General features: G+C 45.6%; 1 protein-coding gene across 1 annotated transcript in view; it reads right to left on the reverse strand.

The window, feature by feature from the left end:
• Positions 1 to 4670, reverse strand: part of SEPTIN11 (septin 11) — a 111604-nt gene that overhangs the window by 6169 nt on the left and 100765 nt on the right. The gene's annotated exons all lie outside the window — the stretch shown is intronic.

Raw genomic sequence — 4670 nt, forward strand, 5'->3', positions numbered from 1 at the left:
TTACATTGCCCGTGATCTAGCCTTACCAGGCTTCCACACCCTCCATGCCATCGATTTTAGATCACTTGTTGTTCCCTTGTCCCTGGGTTTGTTAACATCCACTTCCTTTTCCCTGCTTTCCCCTCTCCTGTGTCCTCTTGGAACTGTTGGTCCATTTGTTTCCTTCTCCAGATTGTTTATCCTTGAGGATGATATAGGGCCGACCCCACTACAAGACACAATGTCCCTCACTGACTGGTAGCACTACAGGGGACAACACTGGACACACATCATGGGAATTGCACCGGATCTGACTCCACCACACCGAGGGGAAACACTAAGGGTGTGCAACAGAACAGCAAAGGGAGGAGAGCAACGAAGTCCGAGGGAGTACCAAAAATAGACTTTGGGGCCAGGGCTTGGCTCCCTATCAGACTCAACCGGAAAATACTCCTAAAGGTCAACAAACAGACCTTGAACTATTTACAGGCTTTTATTTTTTTGTCGTTGTTTTGTTGCTTTGTTTTGCTCTGTCTTGTTTTTTGTGTATATTATTATCTCTGCAGGTATATCTAGGCAAGATAGGAGGGATAAACCATCTGGAGCAGAATAAATTTTTAATGGCAATTAGTAACACTCTTCTAAGTGAGAAAGCTGTCATTTTTCTCACAAGACTTGACAGTAGTTAGAAACTGAGATTTCTATCTTTTCATTGCCCCTTACAGCAGTGGTTCTCAACCTTTCTAATGCTGGGACCCTTTAATACAGTTCCTCATGTTGTGGTGACCCCCCAACCATAAAACTATTTTCATTGCTACTTCATAACTAATTCTGCTACTGTTATGAATCATAATGTAAATATATGATATGCAGGATGTACTTGCATTGTTATAAATTGAACACAATTAAAGCATAGTGATTAATCACAAAAACAATATGAAATTTTGTCTTGAAGCATGGTGTAGCATGGCTAACAGTCTTCACACAGGGTACTTGTACTGTATGTGGGTGTATCTGTATGTGGGCGGACCAGCCTGGAGACGGATAGAGGAGTGGTGTCTTGGTTCCTAAGATGATCAGAAATATGTGTTTTCTGATGGTCTTAGGGAACCCCTTTGAAAGGGATGGTCGACCCCTAAAGGGGTTGCGACCCACAGGTTGAGAACTACTGCCTTACAGCATTTGAGAGCGGCAAACTTTTCTTCTGGAAGCCCAGGGAAGGGAGAATAAACACTTCTGTTGACCATGCATTCTGGGATCTCACACAGCCCAATTTACCTCTCTCAGAATCTCCTGGAAACCCCAGTGGAGGGCCTGCGTGGGTATGAACATCACCACCGTGGGTATGAACATCACCACCGGCACTGAAGGCTCCATGTGCACATGCTCTTATTTCATCCTTACAACAGCCGAGCACAGCTGTGTTCATCATCATCTCCGCTGTGTCAGTGGAGACATCTGAAAGCCAAGCGATGAATTCCTGCGCACAGAGGCACACCGGCCACTCTTCTTCTACCCCACCATCCCGGCGGTCAAAGGGGCTGGGAAGGGACCAGGGCCATTATTAAACACCTAAAGATTTTCATCTGAGTGCCTCTGAGCTGAACCTAGATTCATCTGGGGAACAAAAATCATACAAGAGCATCCATGACTGGTGGCCGCAAAGTTGAAGTCACGCACAAACCAACTGCAGCCGTTGCTCTTCCTTAACCCTTCATCTTCAAGGAAGGTCGCCTCACCACTCCTCCCTCAGTGTGTCGCAGGGCCACAGACGTAAGGCTGACCCTGAAGATCCTCAAGGCTGAGCTGAACAGGTTATAAAGTTGTGGTTTCCAAGAAAAACCAACCCCACTGCCATCGAGTCTGTATTGACTCGATGCGACCCTATGCGAGAGAGTAAACCCACTCCCTAGGTTTTCCACAGCTGTAAATCTTTTTTGTTTTTTTTGCTTGTAAATCTTTAGAGAAGCAAAAGACCTCTTTTTCCTCCCTCAGAGCAGCTGCTGGACTCGAAACACCAACCTTAGGTTAGCAGTCTAACACGGAACCCATTGTGCCACGTACTCTCATTTCCAAGATAGGAATGATGTCTTTCATTTCACACTGCCTATGCCAAGACAACTGATCCAACACTAACTATTCTGTTCTAAATGATCTTTCCTGTGTCAGGAGAGGCATCTGAGTTTACATGGGTGGCTTTCAAAATGGAGATGTGGTTTCCGATTTAAAGGAAAAAAAAAAAAAAAACACCAAAAAAGAACAACCTGTTCTCAATAATTGGGATGAGAGAAACCATTCATTTTTTTAGGAGTTCTATTTTCTCTACTGAAATTTTTATAAAGGGAAGAAAGTGGAAGCATTGGTAATAAATTATATAGATGTACGCATGTATGTACATGTTGTTGTTAACTCAATCGTGACAGAGTAAAATCGCCCTGTCGGGTTTCCTAGGCTGAAATCTTTACAGAAGCAGTGGCCACAGAACAGCTGGGGCTGGCTGCAGAACCGGCAATCCATTGCTCATATGAAGTGCAGGTTGAAGTTGAGGAAAATTCAAGCAAATCTCCAAGGTCCAAAGTGTAAGGGAGGGCTTCAAATGTTTGTGAAAAAAATCCATTATCTTCAATGAACTTTTTTGAAGTCCCCTTGAACAACCTTTGTATACTCCACCAAATTTAGATATCATCTTAAGAATAAATCTGCCACACTGAACACTACTGACTGAAAACCAGATGACGTCATACGTGAAGAAGGAAAGCGAAAGGTCATTAAAAGACAGGAAGAAGAGAAATCACCGAAATGAATGTTAGGAGAGACTCTGGAACTTTCTCTTGAATGTAGAATATTTAAAACATAAGCAGGAAATCAAAGAAAAGAGTGGAACAGATTTCAAAGGGCTACTCAGGAAGACTGAAGTATAATGAAAAGTATAAAGAGCAGAGAACACAAGCAGCGTTTCTCCAGCTAAAAGAACTGAAGAACAAGTGTAAGCCTCCAGTTTCAATACTGAAGAACTGTTTGGGCAAAATTCTGAGTGAGGAGCAACATCAAAAGAACACACAGAATCACTGTGCTCAGATTGGTACCGGGGTTGACAGTCAATGAATTCAGGACGTTGTATACGGCCAATAACTGAAGCTATTGAAGGAAGAAGTGCAAACGACACTGAATGTGTTGGCAGAAAACGAAGTCCAGGAATTATAGAAATGCCACTTGAGATGTTCTATTGATATGCAAACGCACTGGCTATTCCGATCAGAACAAATTGCTGTTAACATTTCAAAGAATAGGCGTTTGAGACTCTTTCACTGTGCGCACATAGAACCGGGATGCGGACCAAGGGGCAGTCGGATGAGAACAGAATAAGGGGTTCCGCATTGTCGAGCACGGGGCAAGTGGACAGCAGGGCTGTATCTGCATGCTGAACAAATCACCAGAGAAAGTGGGACTGTGAGGAAAGGCTCAGCATGAGGATCGTTGGCGGCGCAGGAACACTCAGAGCCTGCAGATGACATGGCCTGGTTGACTGGGAGCAAAGGACCAGAATCACTTCCTGACGCAGCTCCAAGAAGACAGCCTTCAGTGCGGACGACACCTCAACCCAAAGAAAACCCAAGTGCTCACAACTGGACCAGCAGACAACATTCCGGAAACCGGAGAGAGGACTGATGTTGTCCCGGATTTCACTTTACTTGCCTCCACGGCCGATGGCTGAAAGCACAAGTCAAGAGATCACATGGCGTCTTGCTTTGGGCAAATCTGCTGCAAACGATCTTTAAACCATTTAAAAAGCAATGCTGTCCCTTGGCACCTGACCCAAGCCAGAGCATTTAAAATCACCTTACATGTATGTGAAAGGTAGACAACGAATAAGAAAAACGCAAGAAGGGCCGATGACTTTGCATTCTGATGTTCAAGAAGAATACTGAAAGTACCTCCACCGGCAAAAACCCAAACAAACCTGTCTTAGAGGAAGTCTAGCCAAATGCTCCTTAGAAGTGAGGGTAAGACGATTTCCTCTCAAGTACCTGAGACGTGCCATCTGGAGAAACCTGTCCCCGGGAGAGGTCATCATGCTTTACAATTACAGGGTCAGCACAAAGGAGGAACTCCTCAGAGATGGGCTGACACAGAGGCTGTGACCAGGGGATGGGTTCAAACAGGGGAATGCGTGTGAGGATGGTGCACGACCATGTAGTGCTGCCTTCTGTTCTACTCAGAAGGCTGCTATTGGCGGCATCTAACAACACTTTCTGGTGAACACAAGACAGGGTTCAGTTAGCTAACAAGCTCAAGTGAACAACCAAGGAGTTGGGTCTTCAGAAAGTAGCATTTCATACGGTCAGAGATGTCTATCTTACAAGCTCCCTTGGCAGGATTGAAGGAGGCACACGCCATTAGACTTTCTAGTCCTTTGGGACCACTGGTTTCCGACAAATCCATGGGTGCCCACTGGGGGAGCACTGCTGCTGGGCACCATCCCATGCAGTGCTCCACCACCTCGAAGCGAATGCCAAGGAAACGCACCCACTCCGGCCGAGGGAGACAGCATAGCCTACGCCCTCTTCTATCATCAGCTGGCTCCTAGGCATCAGGGGGAAGTGGAGGGGCTAGCTACCAAAAGGGATGACAACTGTCTTCTCCAAAGAACTGTGTACCCTGACTCACCCCACCCCCACCCCCACTTAGTG

The sequence above is a fragment of the Echinops telfairi genome, unplaced genomic scaffold, assembly GCF_000313985.2.
Source record: "Echinops telfairi isolate 266 unplaced genomic scaffold, ASM31398v2 ScPeMD7_7468;HRSCAF=8506_0, whole genome shotgun sequence".
In the NCBI taxonomy this organism is placed as follows: domain Eukaryota; kingdom Metazoa; phylum Chordata; class Mammalia; order Afrosoricida; family Tenrecidae; genus Echinops; species Echinops telfairi.